The sequence below is a fragment of the Pongo pygmaeus genome, chromosome 1 (genome assembly GCF_028885625.2).
Source record: "Pongo pygmaeus isolate AG05252 chromosome 1, NHGRI_mPonPyg2-v2.0_pri, whole genome shotgun sequence".
In the NCBI taxonomy this organism is placed as follows: domain Eukaryota; kingdom Metazoa; phylum Chordata; class Mammalia; order Primates; family Hominidae; genus Pongo; species Pongo pygmaeus.
The window spans coordinates 76,867,841-76,886,548 of NC_072373.2; the positions used below are offsets into that span (position 1 = coordinate 76,867,841).

The following is an 18,708-nucleotide window of genomic DNA, read 5'->3' on the forward strand; positions in this document are numbered from 1 at the left end:
TCTGATTTTAGTTATTTCTTGCCTTCTGCTAGCTTTTGAATGTGTTTGCTCTTGCTTTTCTAGTTCTTTTAATTGTGATATTAGGGTGTCAATTTTGGATCTTTCCTGCTTTCTCTTGTGAGCATTTAGTGCCATAAATTTCCCTCTACACACTGCTTTGAATGTGTCCCAGAGATTCTAGTATGTTGTGTCTTTGTTCTTGTTGGTTTCAAAGAACATCTTTATTTCTGCCTTCATTTCGTTATGTACCCAGTAGTCATTCAGGAGCAGGTTGTTCAGTTTCCATGTAGTTGAGCGGTTTTGAGTGAGTTTCTTAATCCTGAGTTCTAGTTTGATTGCACTGTGATCTGAGAGACAGTTTGTTATAATTTCTGTTCTTTTACATTTGCTGAGGAGTGCTTTACTTCCAACTATGCGGTCAATTTTGGAATAGGTGTGGTGCTGAAAAAAATGTATATTCTGTTGATTTGGGGGTGGAGAGTTCTGTAGATGTCTATTAGGTCTGCTTGGTGCAGAGCTGAGTTCAAGTCCTGGGTATCCTTGTTGACTTTCTGTCTCGTTGATCTGTCTAATGTTGACAGTGGGGTGTTAAAGTCTCCCACTATTATTGTGTGGGAGTCTAAGTCTCTTTGTAGGTCACTAAGGACTTGCTTTATGAATCTGGGTGCTCCTGTATTGGGTGCATATATATTTAGGATAGTTAGGTCTTCTTGTTGAATTGATCTCTTTACCATTATGTAATGGCCTTCTTTGTCTCTTTTGATCTTTGTTGGTTTAAAGTCTGTTTTATCAGAGACTAGGATTGCAACCCCTGCCTTTTTTTGTTTTCCATTTGCTTGGTAGATCTTCCTCCATCCCTTTATTTTGAGCCTATGTGTGTCTCTGCACATGAGATGTGTTTCCTGAATACAGCACACTGATGGGTCTTGACTCTTTATCCAATTTGCCAGTCTGTGTCTTTTAATTGGAGAATTTAGCCCATTTACACAATTAAAGTTAATATTGTTATGTGTGAATTTGATCCTGTCATTATGATGTTAGCTGGTTATTTTGCTCATTAGTTGATGTGGTTTCTTCCTAGCCTTGGTGGTGTTTACATTTTGGCATATTTTTGCAGTGGCTGGTACCGGTTGTTCCTTTCCATGTTTAGTGCTTCCTTCAGGAGCTCTTTTAGGGCAGGCCTGGTGGTGACAAAATCTCTCAGCATTAGCTTGTCTGTAAAGTATTTTATTTCTCCTTCACTTATGAAGCTTAGTTTGGCTGGATATGAAATTCTGGGTTGAAAATTCTTTTCTTTAAGAATGTTGAATATTGGCCCCCACTCTCTTCTGGCTTGTAGAGTTTCTGCCGAGAGATCCGCTGTTAGTCTGATGGGCTTCCCTTTGTGGGTAACCCAACCTTTCTCTCTGGCTGCCCTTAGCATTTTTTCCTTCATTTCAACTTTGGTGAATCTGACAATTATGTGTCTTGGAGTTGCTCTTCTCGAGGAGTATCTTTGTGGTGTTTTCTGTATTTCCTGAATCTGAATGTTGGCCTGCCTTTCTAGATTGGGGAAGTTCCCCTGGATAGTATCCTGCAGAGTGTTTTCCAACTTGGTTCCATTCTCCCTGTCACTTTCATGTACACCAATCAGACGTAGATTTGGTCTTTTCACATAGTCCCATATTTCTTGTAGGATTTGTTTGTTTCTTTTTATTCTTTTTTCTCTAAACTTCCCTTCACACTTCATTTCATTCATTTCATCTTCCATCACTGATACCCTTTCTTCCAGTTGATCGCATCGGCTCCTGAGGCTCCTGCATTCTTCACGTAGTTCTCGAGCCTTGGCTTTGAGCTCCATCAGCTCCTTTAAGGACTTCTCTGCATTGGTTATTGTAGGTATCCATTCGTCTAATTTTTTTTCAAAGTTTTTAACTTCTTTGCCATTGGTTTGGATTTCCTCCTGTAGCTCGGAGTAGTTTGATCGTCTGAAGCCTTCTTCTCTCAACTTGTCAAAGTCATTCTCTGTCCAGCTTTGTTCCATTGCTGGTGAGGAGCTGTGTTCCTTTGGAGGAGGAGAGGCACTCTGCTTTTTAGAGTTTCCAGTTTTTCTGCTCTGTTTTTTCCCCATCTTTGTAGTTTTATCTATTTTTGGTCTTTGATGATGGTGATGTACAGATGGGTTTTTGGTGTGGATGTCCTTTCTATTTGTTAGTTTTCCTAACAGACAGGACCCTCAGCTGCAGGTCTTTTGGAGTTTGCTAGAGGTCCACTCCAGACCCTGTTTGCCTGGGTATCAGCAGTGGTGGCTGCAGAACAGCGGTGGCTGTACAACAGCGGATATTGGTGATCCACAAATGGTGCTGCCTGATGGTTCCTCTGGAAGTTTTGTCTCAGAGGAGTACCCTGCTGTGTGAGGTGTCAATCTGCCCTTACTGGGGGGTGCCTCCCAGTTAGGCTGCTCGGGGGTCAGGGACCCACTTGAGGAGGCAGTCTGCCTGTTTTCAGATCTCCAGCTGCATGCTGGGAGAACCACTACTCTCTTCAAAGCTGTCAGACAGGGACATTTAAGTCTGCAGAGGTTACTGCTGTCCTTTTGTTTGTCTGTGCCCTGACCCCAGAGGTGGAACCTACAGAGGCAGGCAGGCCTCCTTGAGCTGTGGTGGGCTCCACCCAGTTCAAGCTTCCTGGCTGCTTTGTTTACCTAATCAAGTCTGGGCAATGGCAGGCGCCCCTCCCCCAGCCTCAGTGCCTCCTTGCAGTTTCATCTCAGACTGCTGTGCTAGCAATCAGTGAGACTCCGTGGGCATAGGACCCTCCGAGCCAGGTGTGGGATATAATCTTCTGGTGTGCTGTTTTTTAAGCCCGTCAGAAAAGTGCAGTATTAGGGTGGGAGTGACCTGATTTTCCAGGTGCCATCTGTCACCCTTTCTTTGACTAGGAAAGGGAACTCCCTGACCCCTTGTGCTTCCCGAGTGAGGCAATGCCTCGCCCTGCTTCAGCTCGTGCCCTGTGTGCTGCACCCACTGTCCTGCACCCACTATCTGGCACTCCCTAGTGAGATGAACCCAGTACCTCAGATGGAAATGCAGAAGTCACCCGTCTTCCTCGTCGCTCATGTTGGGAGCTGTAGACCGGAGCTTTTCCTATTCAGCCATAATTATTTTGGTGATTTCCATTTCTCACAGTGACACAGTGACACAACATTTCTAAGTTTTGCTCATAGATTTATGACCTGGTTGCTCCCTGTCTCTTGAGCCTCACCTTCTACAAAGCCTACGTATTTTTGCCCTCTACCCTTAACACCCTACATTTCAAGCAGAATAAATTACATTCAGTTTTCTAAACTTGTTGCACTGTTCTCTCTGCTTGAAATACTTTCTTTCCTTCCTTTTATAATGTCTACTCTTTTTTCTAGATTCAATGATCACTTATTCTAGGACAGCTTCCTTTTAACTCTGAGACTGGACACTTATTGTATGTATTCCCATAAAACATCCTGAACTTTGTGTTTTGTCTCATATCAATTTTAACTGCTAAATCACTTATATGTTTCATTCACTAGGTCTTAGATTCAATGAGAGCAGGGGCTGTCTTCTGTCTACAGTTTTATCCCTAATATTTAGCAGGAATCCTGGCACCTTACAGCCAGTCTGCACATGTGTGGTGACTGGAGAATGAATGGATGCATGGATGGATGGATGGATGGATGGATGGATGGATGGATGGATGGATGGATAAATGGATGGATGGATAAATTCACACCAAAGTGAAAATGATGTATTTATCTTAATTATCTGCTTCTAATTGGGCTATTTTACATACAAAAATGGGCAGAACATAACTCCTATGAAAGAACTAGGTGGTCCTTTTAGTTCTCCTGATATTGCATGACACAGCCTCCAGTTCCACAGAAACAAATGAAGATAGTAGTCTTCCACTTTTGTCTGGGAGCCTTTGTCAATATGCACTCCTCTTCCTCACTCTTTCTCCTCCTCCTCACCACCTCCCATGCACCATGGCTTAGAGGAAAATTCAATTAAGGATGAGTATTTCTTTAGAGAAAACACCATCTCTAATTTAAATAAGCAGATCCTAAGGAGTCAATTGGGCTCTTTTATGGTTGAGTAATGAGCCTGGAGGAGTGTGTTGACATGTGTCAGGTGCTATAATGATATCATCAACAATTTGTGCAAGCTTGACTTTTCTCTCCCAAGTTTTTTATTGTTACTCACACTTTCATGTTCTTTGTTCCTTTTCTGAAGAAATGATTTGCCAAAAGTTAGCTTGTCTTAGGGTCTATGCCCAGGGAGAGGCTGAAACTTGGCTTGAAATATTTGTTGGCCAAGATGCAATTATACTATTCATAATTTACTTGATTTTGTGAGTCTAAGGCAGGTAACATCAAAAATTGTTACTAAAAGCTGAGGACCTGGGATTTCCATTAATTCTTTTTTGTTAAAATTAGCAATATAATTTATTTATTGGTGGTATAAGAAAATGTGGTGCAACTTAGAAGAATGCTATCTTATATTTTGTCAATTATAACATTCAAACTACAAAACACAAAAATTCAAAATAGCTTTAACATTTTCCCTAATGTCTGTCTAGTTTCAAGTGCCTCATTTTAGGAGCTGTGTGTGTGTGTGTGTATATATATATGTATATGGATACACACACATACATATATATTCTCTGTATATATGTATACATATAATAAGTATATATACACAGAAATAGATTCAATTTTGTTTTCCTGGATGAACATTTGCTTGGCTTATTTAGAATAAGTTTTCTATCACTTTTAAGTAGAATGTCTCCCCAGTTTTATGGAATTATAATTGACATATAATAATTGTATGTATTCAAGGTGTACATCATGATGTTTTGTGAAATGAGTGCCACAATCAAGATAATTAACATAGGCATCACCTCACCCAGTTATCTTCCATCAATTTTTGTGATTTGGCTGAGGAATAAAATGCCCACCCTCAAAGACTGATAAATAAAGTAGCTAAGTTTCAAGAGTTGGAAAAATTAGCTCTTAATTTTCTTGACATTGTGTTCTATCCCTGAATAAAGGACAGATTACTTCCTAAACTTTCTTCTTATAAGTCACTCAGATGGACTTCTATAATTCTGAAAAGGAGACTTGGGACTAAGGACCAGAGAAGCTGCATTTCTGGAACTTATATATAAAATTTTACTTGTGTCTGTTTAAAAATTACTGAAGATATACATATTGATGGACTTTTATCAACAGTCACCTATTCCTATCTGCCTGGCCAATATCAGAATAGAATGAAATGTAAATAAAATTCATGGTGTATCTGGATTCTTTTTAGAGTTGTAGCAAATTCGGCCAAAGTCAGCCAAATCTTTTAACAATTGTTTTGCAACAAATAGTCCCATATCAACTGATGGAAACTTGGCTGTCAGAAAACAGAGGTGATGGTGAGGAGATATGGTGGCAGCATGAGTGTTGAAAGAATAGATTTAAATGTCTCAGAGGCCATCACCATCCTCTTTCCTATAGTGGCAGATTACTAATTGATTTTGACATTCTCTGCTACTATGCTGAATTTAGCTTCAGAAATCTTGTTAGCCCAGTGTTCTAGGTAGATGCCAAAACTGATTGACATTAGTAAGAAAAAGATGATTTCTTTGTAACTAAAGTATTAAAAATGAAAGTACTAGGGTGGGGGAGTTCTTAAAAATGAATGAATATGTAATCATGGAGATGGGCTTAAATTAGGAGTTCCAATCAACATGGTTGTAGGATTCACTGAGTTTGAATGTAAGTTCTGTAGGCAGGATAGTTGTTCCAATGGGTAGAGGGCATTTGGGAGGTGCAGGAAAGCTGAGTGTCTTGTGACCTACCTCTGATAGTATAAAGTACACAGATCTCCTCATCCTCTTCATTTATGGCCATGTGACTTTGTGAAAGTCACTATACTTCTATGAATCATGCTGTCCTCATTTATAAAATGTTGTGACAAAGTTGTGGTAAGAATTAAATGATAGAATCAGAAGAGTTTTGTAAATTATAAAGTGTTATGAAAACTTAGGATCGGGGAACAACTGATTTGTAACAAACACTAGCCTAATGAACTGAGATAGTTACTATATTAGTGGATGTGAAATTTTGAGATATATTGGAAGGATAAAAAGCTTACTAGAGCCAATCTACAGAGTAATCAAGCCTCCAAATTATGAACCAAATCACAAACTAGAGAAAATCACTGTGGAGGTGGGAGTGGGTGGGAGGCCTCCAAACCTAACATCCACAGGTACAAGAAGTGGGAGGGCACCCTGGAGCCTTCATCGGGGGATGAAGTGAGTTCCTCTGCTTGGAGTAACTAGGCTGCTGTGCTAAGCAGTGGGAAGCAGTGGCCATGGGTGTCGGGGCCAGAAGAAGGGCAAAGTTGTGGTGTAGCCACATGTCCCACTCCTTTCCCATGATGACCAGGGGCAGGTGAGGAAACCAGAATAGGCAGGCCCCAAGCTAGGTGCCTCAATAAAAAGACAAGAAAACACATAAAACCCACACTATGAAAAAGAGGCACTAAAGCCGACACACAGAAGAACTATTTCCTCTGGTTAGGAAACACTATGGTAGAAGACACTTGTATGTGGAAGTGGGGACTGATTTTCAGAGGAGGGGGCCATTTGATGCTAGTCCAGATCCAGGTGTTTGTGAGGGTTTATCTAAGCCCCAGAGACTCCACAAGAGCCACTGACATTGATCTACAACCTTCATTACAAGTTGTACATAGTACTTATGACATATCCTCATTACTCACACTTTGGTATTGCAGAATCCTTCAGAGAACTGTGAAAGCTTGAAAGCCAGTAGTGCTTCCAGAAATGACATCAGAGTGGGCTGAGATACTGAGATATGGGGGTGTCAACCCAGCACTGAGTTGAGTATATTCTGTGGGCAGGCTTCTAATAAAGCACTAGGTAGGGGTGGGTCCATGCCAAGAAAGAAAGTGGCAAAACTTTGATCACATGACTTCAGATTGTTTTTCAGATGCTTACTACCCAGTGATATTCAAACTTCTTGTTTTTTTTTTTTTGGAGACAGAGTCTTGCTCTGTCGCCCAGGCTGGAGTGCAGTGGCGCGATCTCGGCTCACTGAAAGCTCCGCCTCCTAGATTCATGCCACTCTTCTGCCTCAGCCTCCTGAGTAGCTGGGAATACAGGCACCCACCACCATGCCTGGCTAATTTTTTGTATTTTTAGTAGAGACGGGATTTCACTGTGTTAGCCAGGATGGTCTTGATCTCCTGACCTCGTGATCTGCCCACCTCGGCCTCTCAAAGTGCTGGGATTACAGGCGTGAGCCACTGTGCCTGGCCTCAAACTTCTAAATGTGATAATTATACAAACATTTAGTGAACATTTATCAAGTAGCAAGCATGAGAGGTGCATATATATATGTGTGTATGTGTATGTGTATATATATATATACACATACACACAGATATATATATATTTTTATATATATATATTTTTATATATATATATATATATAAATGCCTGTGAGAAATAACCCTGATGGAGTTTTCTTCACTGTATTTTAGCTGTCTTTACACATAATATCACAAATAACAATATAGTGCAAGATGTTACAAGTGCAAATGAACGGTACATACATGAATGGCTACAGTATTTAAAAAAGAAGTCATTATGAGTTGGAGCTCCCTGAAAAGGTTTCATGAATGTGGTAAGCCATCACTGACCTTTAAGACTTCTGACTGAGTAGCAGAAACAGTGAAAATGCTAGACAGTCAGACTTGCAACTTGAAGGCTTTGTGAATTCTGAACAGGCATATAGTTAAGAAAAGATACAGACTCAGACTTTCCTCATCAAATTTTGGAAAAAGGCAAGAAACACTCTAAAGAGTAATGATCAGAAAGAGAAGCCAGGCCAGACTGCTTTTTAGATCAGGTCCCTCATCCCATTCTTCCTCACTGGGTGGGACCTCCTAACCAGGGCCTCCAGCCACCCCCACTGTTGTTCTCCAACTGACAGAAATTTGAAATCTCCCTGGAACAGCACTCCCAGACTGACTTAGCCACTCCAGCCTTCAGGCTTTGGAGAGTCCAAGCTGACCAGAGGTGGAGGCAGTGCCCCAACATAGTTCCCAAGAGAGGTGGAGGGAGTCCCCCAACTGCTCTGCAAAATGTGGTCAGACTGCTTTTTAAAGTGGGTTCCTGATCCCATTCCTCTTCACTGGGCAGTACCTCCCAACCAGGATCTCCAGCCACCCCCATTGGGGTTCTCTGGCCAACAGAGATTTGCAATCTCCCTGGGACAGATCTCCCAGAGGAAGGGGCAGGCCACCGTCTTTGCTGTTTGGTGACTTAACCATTCCTGCCTTCGGGCTTTGGAGTGTCTGAGGTGATCAGGAGCTGAAGCGGACCCACAGCACAGCACAGCACAGCCACTCTACAAAAATGTGTCCAGACTGCTTTTTAAAGCAGGCCCCTGATTCCATTCCTCCTCACTGGGTTGGACCTCCCAACCAGGGTCTTCAGTCACCTCCCCCAGGTGCATTCAGGCTGGCATCAGGTTCAAAACTCCCTGGGGTGGAAATCCCAGAGGGAGAGTCAGACTGCCATCTTTGCTGTTTTGCAGCCTTCACTGGTGATACCTTTGGGCACTGGAAAACCTGAGGTAACTGGGGACTGGAGTGGACCCCTAAGCGTACCCCAGAAGCCTTACGGAAAAGTGGCCAGACTGTTAGATGGATGTCCATTCCCATATCTCCTCACTGGGAAAGTACTCTAGGTCTGGACCTCTAGCCACCCACCACCAGAGCTATCGAGTCAGTAGTAATTGGGCAACTCCCTGGACAGAGCTTCCAGGGGCAACTGAAAGCCTCTCTGTCACTGAGTCTGCCACAGTCCTTGTTCCCCTTGGACTAATGAAGGAACAAAGATCCTAAGTGTCTTATCCACACCTCCAACAAGTTGCAGTCAACCCAAAAAAAGACCAGTCCTTCTCCCATGGGTCCCACATAACCCTACTGCTCCTCACCAGACAGGGAACCCCTGGTTTGAGCCCATAGCACAGATCTTCCATTCTACAGTGATTGCACTATCTGATTGCTGACCTGCATCTCTCTGGTATGGAGCCTCCAGGAGACAAGCAAAAGACCCTTTGCCACAACCACTACTGAGGTCCCTTCCTCTGCTACCTCCAAGCTGTGGAAGGAACATAAACACTGAGGTTGTACCAGAGCTGCAGTGGGCAGCCTAGGAGTGCCAAGTTGCAATCTATAGCCAGCACTCAAGGGGGAGAGGAATCCACACTTCCAGAGCATTGAGAGAGAACATGGCTGCAACTGTGAGGAACCATAGAAGAGCCACAGGCCCGAGCAAGAATCTACCAACTGACCAATAAGCCTAAGTGCCACATGCTGAATCACACCCCAAAGCTTCAACACCAAAAGTCCCTCATTAACATAACCCCCTCTGAAACCAGAGACAAGAAGTTAGCTTCAAATAAAGACCCTACACAAAGCCTCCATCTGGTGAAGACATCCAGAAAAGAAGTCTATTGACTTTACTCAATGTAAACTGCAGTTAAATGAACATCCACATTCAGAGATGAGAAAGAACCAAAGCAAGAACCCTGGTAACTCAAATGGCCAGAATGTCATATGTCCTCCAAACAACCACACCAGTTCTTCAACAAGAGTTCTTAACCAGGCTGAACTGGCTGGAATGACAAAAATAGATTTCAGAATATGGATAGGAACAAAGATTATTGAGATTCAGGGGGATAGCAAAACCCAATCCAAGGAAAATAAAAATCACAACAAACCCATACAGGAGCTGAAGGATGAAATAACCAGTATAAAAAAGAAACTAATGGGTTGGACCGAGGTGAATAACACAATACAAGAATTTCACAATGCAACCACAGGTATTAACAGCAGAATAAACCAAGCTGAGGAAAGAATCTCAGAACTAGAAGGCTGATTCTCTGAAATAAGACAGTCAGACAACAATAAAGAGAAAAGAATAAGAAGGAATGAACAAAACCTCTGAGAAGTATGGTATTATGTAAAGAGGTCACATCTATGAATCACTGGCATCCCTGAAAGGAAGTGGGAGAAAGCAAAAAACTTGGAAAACACAATTTAGGATATCATCCATGAAAACTTCCCCAACCTTGCTAAAGATTAAATTCAGGAAATACAGAGAACTCCTGAAAGATTCTACACAAGAAGATTATCCCTAAGGCATATAATCACAGTATTTTCCAAGGTTGAATTGAAAGAAAGAAAGAATGTTAAAGGCAGAGGGAAAAGGCAGGTCACTTAAAAAGGGAACCCCTCACACTTTCTTTTTTTTTTTTTTTCTTATTTTATTTATTTATTTATTTATTTATTTATTTATTATTATACTTTAGGTTTTAGGGTACATGTGCACAATGTGCAGGTTAGTTACATATGTATACATGTGCCATGCTGGTGTGCTGCACCCACTAACTCATCATCTAGCATTAGGTATATCTCCCAGTGCTATCCCTCTCCCCTCCCCCCACCCCACAACAGTCCCCAGAGTGTGATGTTCCCCTTCATGTGTCCATGTGTTCTCATTGTTCAATTCCCACCTGTGAGTGAGAATATGCGGTGTTTGGTTTTTTGTTCTTGCGATAGTTTACTGAGAATGATGATTTCCAATTTCATCCATGTCCCTACAAAGGACATGAACTCATCATTTTTTATGGCTGCATAGTATTCCATGGTGTGTATGTGCCACATTTTCTTAATCCAGTCTATCGTTGTTGGACATTTGGGTTGGTTCCAAGTCTTTGCTATTGTGAATAATGCTGCAATAAACATACGTGTGCATGTGTCTTCATAGCAGCATGATTTATAGTCCTTTGGGTATATACCCAGTAGTGAGATGGCTGGGTCAAATGGAATTTCTAGTTCTAGATCCCTGAGGAATCGCCACACTGACTTCCACAATGGTTGAACTAGTTTACAGTCCCACCAACAGTGTAAAAGTGTTCCTATTTCTCCACATCCTCTCCAGCACCTGTTGTTTCCTGACTTTTTAATGATTGCCATTCTAACTGGTGTGAGATGGTATCTCACTGTGGTTTTGATTTGCATTTCTCTGATGGCCAGTAACAGTGAACATTTTTTCATGTGTTTTTTTGGAGATCAGTGAATATGCAATCAAGCACAAGTTTTTAAAGTTTTATAATAGTTTGTCTATGGTGTGCTCAAAACACATAAATTATTATCTAAGGTTTTAGTCCTACTGTTATTAAAATATTAGCCGTAACTTCATCAATTTTAAACTACTAAGAGATGAAGTTTGATACTATGGAAATTGTAATATTGTATGCTCAATAACAAGCCATTAATAATGAATAAAACTAATTTATTCACTTAGCAGAAAGTGAAATTATAAAATCATGCTTTCAATAAGTAGTACTGTACTATTGTGAAATATGCCGATCAGTTAAGTTTATGTTATATTACAGGTGATCACTAGTCCTGTATGAAAATTTCTCATATGGCATAAAATGTATCCTAATTGTAACCTCTGAATAAACAGTAATATGCAGGAAAAAAAAAGGGAACCCCATTAGGTTAACCCTGGACCTCTCAGTTGAAACCCTAAAAGCCAGAAGAGATTGAGGGCTTATATTCAACATTCATAAAGAAAAAAATCTTCAATCAAGAATTTTTTATCCAGCCAAACTAAGCTTCCAAAGTGAAGGAGAAATAAGATCCTCTTCAGATAAGCAAATGTGAGGGAAATGTGAGTTCCCTCCTCCTATCACCTACTCCTATCTTCCTGGCCAATGTCAGAATAGAATGAAATGTAAGTGAAATTCATGGTGTATCTGGATTCTTTTTGGAGTTGTAGCAAATTCAGCCAAAGTCAGCCAAATCTTTTACAAATTGTAGTGCAACAAATAGTCCCATATCAACTGATGGAAACTGGGCTGTTGGAAAGCCAAGACCTGCCTTACAAGAGATCTTGAAAGGAGCACTAAATATAGAAAGAAAAGACAGCTACCAGCTAACACAAAAACACACTTAAATACACAGACCAGTGTCACTATATGGCAACCACACAAACAAGCCAACATAGTAACCAGCTAACTGCACAATGACAGGATCAAATTCACACATATCAATACTAACCTTAAATGTAAATGGGCTAAATGCCCCACTTAAAAAGCACAGAGCGGTAAGCATAAAGAGGCAAGACCCAATGGTATGCTGTCTTCAAGAGACCCATCTCACATGTAAGGATATGCATAGGCTCAAGATAAAAGGATGGAGGAAAATCTACCAATCAAATGGAGAACAGGAAAAAGCAGAGTTGCAATCTTCATTTCGGACAAAACAGATTTCAAACTAATAAAGACTGAAAAAGACAAAGAAGGGCATTACACAATGGTAAAGTGTTCAATTCAACAAGAAGACCTAACTATCCTAAATATAATATATGTACCCAACACAGGAGCACCCAGATTCATAAAGCAAGTTGTTAGAGGCCTATAAAGAGATATAGATCTCACACAATATTAATGGGAGACTTCGACACTCCACTGACAGTATTAGACTGATCATCAAGACAGAAAATTAACAAAGATATTTAGGACCTGAACTCAACATTCGACCAAATGGATCTGATAGACCTTTACAGAGCTTTCTACCCCAAAACAGCAGAATACACATTCTTCTTATCACTACATGGCACATACTCTAAAATCAACTGCACAACTGGAATAAAACAATGCTCAACAAATGCAAAACAACAAAAATTATACCAAACACACTCTTGGACCACAGCACAATAAAAATAGAAGTAAAGACTAAGAAACATCACTCAAAACCATGCAATTCTATGGAAATTCAACAACATTCTCCTAAATGACTTTTTGGGTAAATAATATGAAGTTAAGGCAGAAATCAAGAAATTCTTTGAAAATAATTAGAACAAAGATACAACTTACCAGAATCTCTAGGACACAGCTATGGCAGTGTTAAGAGGGAAATTTATAGCACTAAATGCCCACATCAAAAAGTTAGAAAGATCTAAAACTAATAACCTAACATCACAACTGAAAGAATTAGAGAAGCAAGAACAAATCAACCCCAAAGCTAGCAGAAGACAAAACATACAAAAATCAGAGCTAAACTGAAGGAAAATGAGACATTAAAAATCATTAAAAAGATCCAGGAACGCAGGGGTTGGTTTTTTGAAAAAATGAATAAGATAGGCCGCTAGCTAGATTAATAAAAAAGAAGAGAGATGATCCAATTAAACACAATTAGAAATGATGAAGGGAATGTTACCACTGACCCCACAGAAATAAAAACAACCATCAGAAAATACTGTGAACATCTCTATGCACACAAACTACAAAACCTAGATTCTACCAGATGTTAAAATAAGAGCTGGTACCATTCCTATAGAAACTATTCCAAAAAAATTGAGAAAAAGGGACTCCTTCCAACTAATTTTATGAGGCCAGCATCATCTTGATATCAAAACCTGGCAGACACAAAACAACAACAAAAAAAATAAAACTTCAGGCCAATATCCTTAATGAACATTGATGCAAAAATCCTCAACAAAATATTGGCAAACTGAATCAAAAAGTTAATCCATGATGATCAGGTACACTTCATCCCCAGGATGCAAAGTTGGTTCAACATATGCAAATCAATAAATGTGAGTCATCACATCAACAAAACTAAAGACAAAAACCACATGATTATCTCAACAAACACAGAAAGGGCTTTCTATAAAATTCAACATCCCTTCATGTTAAAAACTCTCAATAAACTAGGTACTGAAGGAACCTACCTCAAAATAATAAAACCATCTATGACAAACCCACTGCCAACATTATAATGAATGGACGAAAGGTGGAAGCATTCTCCTTAAAAACTGGTGCAAGACAAGGATTCCCTTTCACTACCTCAATTCAACATAGTATCAGAAGTCCTAGCCAGAGCAATCAGGCAAGAGAAAGAAATGAAGGGCATCCAAATAGGAAGAGAAGAAGACAAACTATTCCTGTTTGCAGAAGACATGATTCTATATTTAGAAAACCCCATAGTCTTGGCCCAAAAGCTCCTTAAGCTGATAAGTAACTTCAACAAAGTTTCAGGATACAAAATCAATGTACAAAGATCACTAGCATTCCTCTACACAAAAACAGCCAACCAGAGAGTCAAATCAGAAAGGCAATCCCATTCACAATTGCCACAAAAGAATAAAATACCTAGGAATACAGCTAACCATGAGGTTAAAGATCTTTACGATGAGAGTTACAAGATCCTGCTCAAATCAGAGAAGACACAAAAAAGTAAAAATCATCCCCTGCTCATGGATAGGAAGAATCAATATCACTGAAATGGTACTATCTAAAGGGATTTACAGATTCAATGCTATTCCTATCAAGCTACCAATGACATTCTTCAAAGAACTAGAAAAATATGTTTTAAAATTTATATAGAATCAATAAAGAGCCCAAATAGCCAAGGCAATCTTAAGCAAAAAGTTCAAAGCTGGAGCCATCATGTTATCCAACTTCAAACTATACTACAGTGCTACAGTAACTGAAACAGAACGATACATGTACAAAGACAGACACATAGGCCGATGGAACAGAATAGAGAACTCAGAAATAAGGCCACACAGCTACAACCATCTGATCTTTGACAAAGCTGATTAAAACAAGCAATGGAAAAAAGACTCACTATTCAATATATGGTGCTGGGATAACTGCCTAACCATATGCAGAATATTGAAACCTGACCCCTTCCTTACCCCATATACAAAAATCAACTCAAGATGGATTAAAGACTTAAATGGAAAACCTAAAGCTATAAAAACCCTAAAAGACAACCTAGGCAATACCATCCTGGACACAAGAATGGGCAAAGATTTCATGACAAAGACACAAAAAGCAATTGCAACAGAAGCAAAAACTGATAAGTGGGATCTAATTAAACTTAAGAGCTTCTGCACAATGAAAGAAACTATCAACAGAGTCAACAGACAACTTACAGAATGGGAGAAAATATTTGCAAACTATGCATCTGACAAAGGTCTTATATCCAGCATCTATAGGGAACTTAAACAACTTTGCAAGAGAAAAACAAACCACCCCATTAAAAAGTGGGCAAAGGATATGAACAGACACTTTTCTAAAGAAGACATACATGTGGCCAACAAGCATATGAAGAAAAGTTCAATATCACTGATCATTAAAGGAATGCAAATCAAAACCACAATGAGATATCATCTCACACCAGTCAGAATGTCTATTATTAAAAAGTCAAAAAACAACAGATGCTGGTGAGATTTTGGAGAAAAGGGAACACTTATACACTGTTGGAGGGAGTGTAAATTAGTTCATTGCTGAAATAAGTATGGTGATTCCTCAAACAGCTAAAAGCAGAACTACCATTCAATCCAGCAATCTCATTACTGGGTATATTCGCAGAGGAATACAAATCATTCTACCTGAAAGATACATGTCACAAATGTTCATTTGCAGCACTGCTCACTATAGCAAAGACATGGAATTAACCTAAATGCCCACCAATGACAGATAAAGAAAATGTGGTACAAATACCCCATGAAATACTATGCAGCCACTATAAAGAATGAGGTTATGTCTTTTGCCGGGACATGGATGGAACTGGAGGCTATTATTCTTAGCAAACTAATATAGGAACAGAAAACCAAATACTATATGTTCTCACTTATAAGTGGGAGCAAAACAATAAGAAATTATTAACACACTGCCCTCCTACCATCCACCATGGCCCTGCTGCACTCCTCTCCGGGATTGCCACAGCTTTCCACCCAGGCCTTGCTGCTGCAGCCTCTGCCAGAGCCAGCTCCTGGTGGACCCATGTGGAAATGGGACCTCCAGATCCCATCCTGGGAGTCACTGAAGCCTTTAAGAGGGACACCAATAGCAAAAAGATGAATCTGGGAGTTGGGATGATAATGGGAAGCCTTACGTGCTGCCTAGCGTGCTCAAGGCAGAGGCCCAGATTGCTGCAAAAAATTTGGACAAGGAATCCCTGCCCGTTGGGGGACTGGCTGAATTTTGCAAGGCATCTGTAGAACCAACCCTGGGTGAAAACAGCAGTCTTGAAAAGTGGCCGGTTTGTCACTGTGCAGACCATTTCTGGAACTGGGGCCTTAAGGATCGGAGCCAGTTTTCTGTAAAGATATTTTAAGTTCAGCTGAGATATCTTTCTACCCAAACCAAGCTGGGTAAATCACACACCCATCTTCAGGGACGCTGGCATGCAGCTACAATGTTATCGGTATTATGACCCCAAGACTTGCAGTTTTGACTTCACAGGCGCTGTAGAGGACTTTTAAAACATACTAGAGCAAAGTGTTCTTCTCCTGCATGCCTGCACCCACAATCCCATGGGAGTGGACCCGCATCCAGAACAGTGGAAGGAAATAGCAACAGTTGTGAAGAAAAGGAATCTCTTTGCGCTCTTTGACATGGCCTACCAAGGCTTTGCCAGTGATGATGGTGATAAGGATGCCTGAGCTCTGCACCACTTCATCGAACAGGGCATTAATGTTTGTCTCTGCCAGTCATATGCCAAGAACATGGGCTTATATGGTGAGCATGTAGGAGCCTTCACTGTGGTCTGCAAAGATGCAGATGAAGCCAAAAGGGTAGAGTCACAGTTGAAGATCTTGATTAGTCCCCTGTATTCCAACTCTCCCCTCAATGGGGCCCAGATTGCTTCTACCATTCCGAACACCCCAGGTTTGTGAAAACAATGGTTGTAAGAAATGAAAGGTGTGGCAGACTACATCATTAGCATGCGGACTCAGCTGGTCTTCAACCTCAAGAAGAAGGGTTCCACCCACAACTGGCAACACATCACTGACCAAATTGGCATGTCTTGTTTCACAGAGCTAAAGCCTGAACAGGTGGAGTGGCTGACCAAGGAGTTCTCCAACTACATGACAAAGGACGGCCGCATCTCTGTGGCAGGGGTCACCTCCAGCAACATGGGCTACCTTGCCCATGCCATTCACCAGGTCACCAAGTAATGTCCCTGGTGTGAAGAAACAGGGACAACCTTTCTGTCTTCAGCCTCTGCTATTGGGATATTCACACAGAGGTTGAGAGAGGGTAGATGGTGGTGAGTGGATCATTTCTTTCAACCACAGTGTGTAACACTCAGCGATTGAATGTTTCTCAGAAAAGAACATGTAGTGACACAGGGCAGAGGCATTCGTGGCTGGCATCTGGAACATCGTGGCTCTAAACCAAACTCTCCCCTGTCCTTTTATCTCCAACTTTTCTCAAAGAGTTTACATGGGCAAGAAAGTCATCACACCAAAAAACCTGCCAATTATGCCATTGCAATATTTCAGAAGCTTTAACTGAAGTGTCAGGTTCCTCATGAGAAATAGCACACATTAGAGGCATTGAGAGAAGACCTAGTTCTGTCATGAACAGTCGGCCTCGTGACTGTCCTCCCATCATGGAGCAACCTTATCAACAGACCGTGTTGCAGAAATTATGTTTTATAAAAACCAGTGAATCTGCTGCCACTACAGCAAGGAAAATAATGTGGTTTCCTGTCTTATTTAAGAAAAAGAGAAGGCTGTCTTTTCTCCCTTGTCATTGCTGTTCTTTTCCTTACCGCACAAAGATTTTTAACTAATGCAGATTTTCATCCCATTCTACTGCTTGACTGACAATCAACCCCATCCTATAGGGATTTATTTAAGAATAAAGAACATAATTTTCTTTTCTTTTCTTTTTAAGACGGAGTCTCGCTCTGTTGCCCAGGTTGGGGTGCAGTGGCACGATCTCGGCTCACTGCAAGCTCTGGCTCACTGCAAGCTCCGCCTCCCAGGTTCACACCATTCTCCTGCCTCAGCCTCCCGAGTAGCTGGGACTACAGGCACCCGCCACCACGCCCAGCTAATTTTTTGTATTTTTAGTAGAGACGGGGTTTCACCATGTTAGCCAGGGTGGTCTTGATCTCCTGACCTCGTGATCCACCTGCCTCAGCCTCCCAAAGCACTGGGATTACAGGCGTGAGCCACCGTGCCCGGCCCAAGAACATAATTTTCTGCTGATGTCAAACCCTCACCTTTCTCAGCAAAGAATCATGGAGAGTAGGTAACTGTACTTTATCTTGGCATCCTCTTGAATGATTGTGTAATCTTCTCCGGTTGGGATGTCGTCTCTGCCCAGCTGGACCTCCTCCCTTTGTTGAATGTGGTTGTGCAGTCACTCATCTCACACTGTGAGTCCAGTGGCGCAGGGTGGTGCCAGGAAAGAGGATATTCTAGGCTTTTTGTGCTGCCAGCAGGATTCAGTTTTCACCCGCTGGAAGGAATCATCATTTGCTCTAATCATGTAGGCTTATTGCGGCCTGGTTTCTCTGTTACAATCAAATTACTGTGGATGCCCCTCTGCTCGAAAAAAAAAAAGGAATTATGAACACAAAGAAAGAAAGAACAGACACTGGGGTTTACTTGAGGGTGGAGAGTGGGAGGAGGGAGAGGAGCAGAAAAGATAACTATTGAATACTGGGCTTGATAGCTGGGTGATGAAATTATCTAAACAAACCCCTGTGACATGAGTTTACCTGTGTAACAAACCTTCACATGTGCCCCCAAACCTAAAATAAAAGTTAAAAATATAAAACAAGAAAGAAAAGC

The 18,708-nt window shown here is 41.0% G+C and overlaps 1 pseudogene; it reads left to right on the plus strand.

The window, feature by feature from the left end:
• The first annotated feature begins 9,597 nt into the window (after window positions 1–9,597).
• On the plus strand, window positions 9,598–17,079 carry LOC129037945 (aspartate aminotransferase, mitochondrial-like; annotated as a pseudogene).
• Window positions 17,080–18,708: the final 1,629 nt, after the last annotated feature.